This window comes from Bubalus kerabau, chromosome X (genome assembly GCF_029407905.1).
Source record: "Bubalus kerabau isolate K-KA32 ecotype Philippines breed swamp buffalo chromosome X, PCC_UOA_SB_1v2, whole genome shotgun sequence".
NCBI classification, from domain to species: domain Eukaryota; kingdom Metazoa; phylum Chordata; class Mammalia; order Artiodactyla; family Bovidae; genus Bubalus; species Bubalus kerabau.
The window spans coordinates 8,959,195-8,967,462 of NC_073647.1; the positions used below are offsets into that span (position 1 = coordinate 8,959,195).

The following is an 8,268-nucleotide window of genomic DNA, read 5'->3' on the forward strand; positions in this document are numbered from 1 at the left end:
TGGACTGTAGCCCTCCAGGCTTCTCTGTCCATGGAATTCTCCAGGCAAGACTACTGAAGTGGGTTGCCATTTCCTTCTCCAGGGGATCTTCCTGACCCAGGGATCGAACCTGCATCTCCTGCATTGCAGGCAGGTTCTTTACCACTGAGCCACCAGGGAAGCCTGGGAACTAGTTAGAAATGCAAACTCTGGGCCCCACCTTAAACTGATTGAATCCAAATTTGCATTTTAACAAGGTCCGAAGGTGATAAATGTTACCTTAAAACTTGAGAAGCCCTGGGCTAGCTGCTAATCTCCTTCCATCTGCTCCACAGCTGTCCCTAAACTCTGGAGTGGGGAAATGGGAGGAGGTGCATCATAGGACTGCATCAAATTCAGTGGTTTTGTAGGGCAGTGCTGCCTAAATAGCAGGTAACGAGTTTTCTCTCTGGGCCATCAGCTAAAATGAAATCAGGAACCACATCCACTGTATGATGGGAGCGCCATGTCTAGGCAAGTCTGGACCTGGGTCAGGCTGTCATTTCTGCCTGGTTGTGGCATCCATGCCCTTTAGAACTCTTGGCCCCTTTTGGCTCTATTTCCTCACTTCCGAGGCCCTCTTCCTTTTTCCTTTCATGTGTGGGGTGCCCTCCCCAACCAAAATGAGCATCTGGGAAGGAATGCATGTCCTCTAGTATGAAATTAAATACACGTTTCTCTTCCCTTGGGCTTGCTACTTTCTTATTCCGTTTCTTCTTCATGAACCGCCTTTTAAAAAGGGATTTCAGTGCTCAGCTAGCTATTGGACTAGGGCATCAGGGGTGGGTTGGATCATACATGCCTCCTTAGGATAAGGACATCTCTCTAGGCTCTGGGCCCCAGTTCTACCCATATTCCATAATCTTCACTTGGCCAGCCTCTCACACAGTTGCTCTTCTTGCCTTCTTAAGTCTCTCCCTCTTCCCACCCCTCCCCACACCTCCCAGTCTGGTCTTTGTTGGGCTGTGGGTGAGTCTAGGCTGGGGATGGGGGTTGTGCCCTGGAGACCAGTCAGAGACACAGAGACACTGAAGCAACTCGGGGAGGCCCAGGAAACCAGAATAGGAAGAAGCACAGAGAAGTTGGCATAGTATAGTGCCTGTGGGTTTGATAGGAGGAGTTTAGGATTCAGAGGCAAGAAAGGCTCTGGTTTTCAGAAGAATTAGGGAGTTGGCCTCTAATCTGGGAACCTGATATGCTGACCAAGGATCCAGGGAACAGAGAGGGTTACGACTGGGTACCAGTTACTAGCAAGAAACCGGGGACTGAACAGAGGTTCTGTGGTCACAAAGGGCCAGCCACTGGGAGAGATTTGGATCTCTAAATGGGGTTGGTGGCCTTTGGAGCAAAGGGTCAAGTCCTGTGCTAACGTCCCATGATTTGTTTTATTCATTTGCGTTACAGATGTAGGCATTAGAGAGTGGGGGTTAAGAATGTGGGTTCTGGCTCCAGACAGCTGGACTTTAATTCCCAGCTTCACCACTCACCAAGGGTGTGGCTTTGGATAAGGCACTTAATCTCCCTGTGTCTCATCTGAGGGATGATGCTGTGAGCATCAACTGAGAATGCATAGCAGATATTTAGCACAGCACCGTTGCTCAGACATCCTAGATAAATGCTGCATGTTGTTATGATTAACCTTTGTCCACCTAAGTATGGAAGTAAACTGAGGCAAGCTCAAATTAACTAAAATTTGGGTTTATTTATTCAGGAATAGCAGGGGAAATTATTAGGTTGGCCAAAAATTTCATTTGGGTTTTCCATAAGATGCTACAGAAAAACTTGAATGAATTTTTGGGCCAACTCAATACAATAGTGAGGTACAGGCGAGTCCATTGAAGGTTTGGGGCAGGTTGTATTTCTGGGCAGGGAGTGCAAAGACAGAGACGTCCAGCCAGAGCCCAAGCATCAAGTTCACTGGCTTGAGGATGGGGAGAGATGTTCGTTGGTCAGGAGATAGGCCTCTGTCCCCTGTAGGTCAGACATTTATGGGAAATCAGTCTCTCAGTTAAGTTCTGTTCTTTGGAGGACACATGCCTGAGATTCTCTATTTCCAATCCCCGGGTCCATTTTAAGTTGGAACCCTCTCACACCCTCAAACTCCATGCTTCCATTCTGCTGCTCCTCAAACTCATGTATGGTCATGGATATATGTTTCCTCTGCTTGGAACACTGTTTTTTGGTTAATGCCTTTTCATCTTTCAGACCTCAGTTCAGAAGTGTTTTCTTTTGCTCTCACACTCACAATACTTTTGAGATCAGATATATGGGTTTTCCACACCTAGCAATTCTCTGACATTAGCTAAGTGTCCTACAAGTCAGTTTTTTCCAACACTAACCAGAGTTATCACAGACTCACAGGTTAGGGCTCAGTCTCACAAAACTGCCAATTGCAGGTTCCCATGACCCACTCTTCTGCTTTGATCATTTGCTGGGATAGCTCACAGAATTCAAAGAAAGACGTTTATTGGTTTATTGTAGAATAAAGTATATGATGAAAGATACAGTTGAACAGCCAGATGAAGAAGTACATGGGGCAAGATCTGGGAGGGTCCTGAGCAGAGAAGAAGGTTCTGTCCTCATGGGTTTGGAGTGCACCACCCTCCTGGCACGCAGATGTGTTCAGCAACCTGGCAGTTCTCTGAACCCTATACTTTTGGGTTTCTACGGTGGCTTCATCACATAGGCATGATCGACCATGAACTCAACCTTGAGCCTCTCTCACCTTTCTAGAGGATGGCGGTCAGGGCTGAAAGTTCTGAGCTTCTAATCATGGCTTGTTTTTTTCTGGTGACCAGCCCTCATCTGGAAACTATCTAGGAGTTCACCCAGAGTCACCTCATTAGAACAAGACACACTGCTATCACCCAGGAAATTCTAAGGAGTTTAGAAGCTCTGTGTCAGGACAGGGTCGAAGATCAAACGTTAGAACAAGAGGCACTCCTAGTGCTCTTATGGCTTAGGAATTGCCTGGGTTTTAGGAGCTCTGTGCCAACAACCTGAGGGAGGGGGCATGGCACGCAGAGACCAATGTATGTATTTCTATTATTTCACACGGTTCTTTCTCAGACCCTCTTGGAATGGGTGAGATGCCCTCCTGTATGCTCTCACAGCACTTGCTCTTTCACGTCATGCATTGTAATCCTTCATTTCCTTGTGTATATCTCCCATCAGACCCTCAGCTCCCTGAGTTTTTAGATTACATTGTTGTTTTCCATTGCTGTCTCAGCAGTGCTGACACATGGTAGAAATTCATTATATGTTTGTTGATTAAATGAATAAATGGTGAGAGACTCCAGGCTTAGATCCTTTGGGGAGCCATAAACAGATAGGATTTCTCTGTTAAAGCTTAATCTACTGGTAGCTGAACAGTGCAGATCCAGAGCCCTAAGCTCTGGGGTTTCTCCTGGAGAGAGTTCATTTTGTGTGAGAAGAGTAGACAGGTAATATGGAGCAAGTGCAAATTGGAGCCAGGGAGGGAGTGAGCTGCTCTTAATATGGGCAAACTAGCCATGTGTACTGATGGCAGGTTTGGGGTGCTGGGGTTAGGACTAGAGAGTTTGGCCCTCTTTAGATAATTTGGAAAAGCACATTTAAGCTTTGGAGACCCTGATTTCTTGCCCCATTTTCAAAGGGCAATTTAGAGTCACATTGCTGCCTGTGGAGTTCCAGGGTATACTTTGGCTGAATCTGCTAAATTTTCTCCTTGGTGTATGTCTTGAAAATCCCTCCTATAGTTGGCCCTCTGAATTGGCATGTTCCGCGTCTATGGATTCAACAAACGGTGGATGGAAACTATTTTGTTAACAAAATTCTAGACAGTTCCAAAAAGTAGAATTTCAATTCGCTGGGGCTAGTAACTATTTACATTGTATTTACAACTATACATTGTATTAGGTATTATTAGTAATCTAGAGCTGATTTAAAGTATGCAGGAGGGACTTCCCTGGCCACCCACTGGTTGAGACTCTGCACTTCCACTGCATGGATTGTGGGTTTGATCCCTGCAAGCCAGGTGGTGCAGCCAAAAAAAAAAAAAAAAAAAAAGAAAGTATACAGAAGGACGTGTGTAGGTTATAGGCAAATACTATACCATTTTACATAAGGAACTTGAGCAGCCGTGGATTTTGGTGTCTGGAGGGTTCTAAGACTAACCCTCCATGGATACTGAGGGAGGACCAACGACTGCACTTCAGTCCACTCTAAACCTCTTCTCCTGACAGGAAACCCAAAGTAGTTAAGGCTCTTGACACCAGGATTTCCCTGGTGGCTCAGACGGTAAAGCGTCTGCCTGCAATGCGGGAGACCCAGGTTCGATCCCTGGGTTGGGAAGATCCCTGGAGAAGGAAATGACAACCCACTCCAGTATTCTTGCCTGGAAAATTCCATGGACAGAGGAGCCTGGTAGACTACAGTCCACGGGGTGGCAAAGAGTCGGACACGACTGAGTGACTTCACTTCACAGTGTTCTTATAGAATGATTCTTATAGGTATTAAGAACCCCCCTAGTGGTAAAGAACCCTCCTGCCAATACAGGAGATGTAAGAGATCAGATTTGATCGCTGGGTGGGGAAGATCCCCTGGAGAACGGCATGGTAACCCACTCCAGTATTCTTCTCTAGAAAATCCTATGGACAAAGGAGCCTGGCGGGTTACAGTCTATGGGGTCGCAAAGAGTTAGACACAACTGAGAGACTAATACTTTCCAGTGTTCTAAGCAATTTCTTCATCCTCAGGATTATAACAGGCCTTGAAGGCCATCTAATAACTGTCTCACCCCCATCCCCTCCTGAGACAGTCTACACAGCCTTTCATTTGATATTGTCCTGCTTCTGCTTTAACTTCTGCCCCCCCTCCCTTTTTTTGGCTGCACTGTGCAGCTTGTGGGATCCTAGTTTCCTGTCTGGGGATAGAAACCATGCCCCCTGCTGAGGAAATGCATAGTCCAAATTGTTGGACTGCCAGGGAATTTCCTTGAACTTCTCTTATGAGGACATGGAAAACAATTTGCTTCTGATCAGAAACTGCCATTGCGACCCAATCAAAAAATGGGCCAAAGAACTAAATAGACATTTCTCCAAAGAAGACATACAGATGGCTAACAAACACATGAAAAGATGCTCAACATCACTCATTATCAGAGAAATGCAAATCAAAACCACAATGAGGTACCATTTCACGCCAGTCAGAATGGCTGCAATCCAAAAGTCTACAAGCAATACATGCTGGTGAGGGTGTGGAGAAAAGGGAACCCTCTTACACTGTTGGTGGGAATGTAAACTAGTACAGCCACTATGGAGAATAGTGTGGAGATTCCTTAAAAAACTGTAAATAGAACTGCCTTATGACCCAGCAATCCCACTGCTGGGCATACACACTGAGGAAACCAGAATTGAAAGAGACACGTGTACCCCAATGTTCATCGCAGCACTGTTTATAATAGCCAGGGCAAGGAAGCAACCTAGATGTCCATCAGCAGATGAATGGGTAAGGAAGCTGTGGTACATATACACAATGGAGTATTACTCAGCCATTAAAAAGAATACATTTGAATCAGTTCTAATGAGGCGGATGAAACTGGAGCCTATTATACAGAGTGAAGTAAGCCAGAAAGAAAAACACCAATACAGTATACTAACGCATATATATGGAATTTAGAAAGATGGTAATGATAGCCCTGTATGCGAGACAGCAAAAGAGACACAGATGTATAGAACAGTCTTTTGGACTCTGTGGGAGAGGGAGAGGGTGGGAAGATTTGGGAGAATGGCATTGAAACATGTATAATATCATATATGAAACGAATCGCCAGTCCAGGTTCGATGCATGATACAGGATGCTTGGGGCTTGTGAGCTGGGATGACCCAGAGGGATGGTACAGGGAGGGAGGTGGGAGCAGGGTTCAGGATGGGGAACACGTGTATACCTGTGGCAGATTTATGTTGATGTATGGCAAAACCAATACAATATTGTAAAGTAATTAGCCTCCAATTAAAATAAATAAATTTATAATAAAAAAAGAAACTGCCATTGCATGTTCCTCTTTGCCCTTTGATGTTGACATAAGTATATGGCATTTGAAGGACTTTTACCCCTAGTGCCAACCTGACATAAGGCCACTTGGGTGTCCCCACCTCTGCACTCACCCTCTTTCTCTCTTCTCTTTTAGCCCTTGTAGGGAGGAGGACCAAGGAGCACATAGGTGATGCTGGTGTGTTGGAGAGAATACACAGGATTGAAGTTTGATTTATGTGTATTACTCTGAGGGAAGCAAAAACCAAACACAGTGAGCCGGGTCTAGTGAGGAATTGTTAGTCTTGGGAGCAAAGGGGAAAATTCTGAATGCAGACGTGTGCATCTCCAGGTCCAGCTGCCTTTCAAATTATCTCACAAGCTTTTCAGAAAAAGAAGGTGGAAGAGAAGGGAGGGGGGCCTCTAAAAAAAAAAAAAGCCTTGATAATACATCCATCCATAAGCCTACTTGGTTGTTCCTTTAAGAAAGGGTATCACAGAGGGAGGAGGGCTTGTCCTCCACCCATAACATGGTGGCTTTGGCATCCCAGGGGCCTCAGTGCTTCAGTGTTTGCTGCCCAGCAGACAAAGTTCCTTAGCACAGGTACTAAGGAATAAACTGCCAGGGGGAGGCGGAACAGTGGCAGCAGCTTGCAGCAGGAGGCAGCTACTCCTTATGGACTCGAATATTATTCAGGGGTCTTTTGTTAGAGGCTAATTTCTGTGTAAGAGATAAACACAAGAGCTGGTAAAACTTGGGAGATGACTCATAGTACGGCCTTGAATATATGCAGGCTGGCAAGGCCTGGGGGAGCTCAGGTTACAAGCAGCTCAGAGGAAAACCCTATGCCAAGGCAGACGAAGCCAGTTCCGGCCATCACAGAACAAGGGGTACATGCCCTTCTAAAAAAGGTCTCTAAAAAAAACTCTCAGAAAGGGCTTTAAAATATAATACATGGGAAGCAAAGCCTGCAACAAAAAGAGGAGATGTCCTGCCCCATCATTATTGTGAATTAGCCACTTGATCACTGACCATCACTTGAACATCCACGCATTGCAGCAGCAAATGGGTCCAGGTAATTGGAGGCCAGCTATTTGTCCACTAGAGAGACAGAGCTATTAGGGTGATGTCTGAGTGAGTTATTGAAGCAGGTGGGAGGCACTCCTAGCACAGAATGGGTCCTTGAAATAGGTTCTTGTGTGATGGCTTAGAAGGAAAAATGGGACTCCAGCCCCATTTGCTAATGTCTGCTGCATCTAGATGGCAGTGTGCTCTGTCCATGAGTTTCATGTTGACTCAGGGGCCAGGAAGACGTTGGAGAGGAGGAAACGGGCTGGAGACACTGCTGTTGGGATCAGCACTGGGATGGGGAGTGGCTGCTGGGGAAGCAGCTGCATTTGAGTGGGGGAGGTGGGAGGAAGAGGAGCAGAGGCTTGCTGGGTTCCATGCATCCAGACCAGCTCTATCCCTGGATCAGGTCGCCCTGGGCAATGACTAGGAGGGAGAGAGGAAGGGAGATCCTAAGGCCAAAACCATTCACCTGAGGCTGGCTTTTCAGTGGATATCTTCATGTGTGAGGGGTGCGCTGAAATGGTGTAATGACAAGTGTAATGACTGGTGTAATGACAAGTTCTTTTTTGTTTGTAATATTTCAAATTCCTGGCTTCCAAGTATTGATCAGCAAAATAATCAGGTGGCGTGTACCTGCTTACCTCATATCTGCTTAGGAAAGAGGCCTCTTTCCTCCTGTAGTTCTCTCTTTCTTCCACTCTTACAAAGCACACAAGGAAGCCACTTTCTTTGATTTATTTATTTATTTGGCTGTGCTGGGTCTTAGTTGTAGCATTCAGGATCTTCAAGCTTCATTGTGGTATTCAGGATCTTTTAGTTGTGGCTTGTGAGATCTAGTTCCTGACCAGGGGTCAAACCTGGGCCCTCTGCATTGGGAGTGCAGAGTCTTAGCCACTGGACCACCAGGGAAGTACCCAGGAAGCCCCTTTCTTGCCTTATTTCCATGGAAGAAGGAAGGAGAAATAATTATGAAAGTCCATATTTGTTGAAGACTTTCCATGAATCAAGCATTTACAATGATCCAGAGAGGTAGGTATTAACACTGGCCCCATTTTACAAATGAGGACACTGAGGCTCATTCACCCCTGTTTGTTTCCTTCACAACACTGATCACCATCTCTAATCATCTTGTTGATTTGTACCTTTGTCTGCCTTCCCACATAGAA

The 8,268-nt window shown here is 45.8% G+C and overlaps 2 non-coding genes across 2 annotated transcripts; one reads left to right on the forward strand and one right to left on the reverse strand.

The window, feature by feature from the left end:
- The first annotated feature begins 4,278 nt into the window (after positions 1 to 4,278).
- Positions 4,279 to 4,350, forward strand: TRNAC-GCA (transfer RNA cysteine (anticodon GCA)). Its single transcript has one exon. It is a non-coding gene; the product is annotated as a tRNA-Cys (tRNA).
- Positions 4,351 to 7,938: 3,588 nt separating this feature from the next.
- Positions 7,939 to 8,011, reverse strand: TRNAG-CCC (transfer RNA glycine (anticodon CCC)). The gene has a single exon. It is a non-coding gene; the product is annotated as a tRNA-Gly (tRNA).
- Between the last annotated feature and the right edge of the window lie 257 nt (positions 8,012 to 8,268).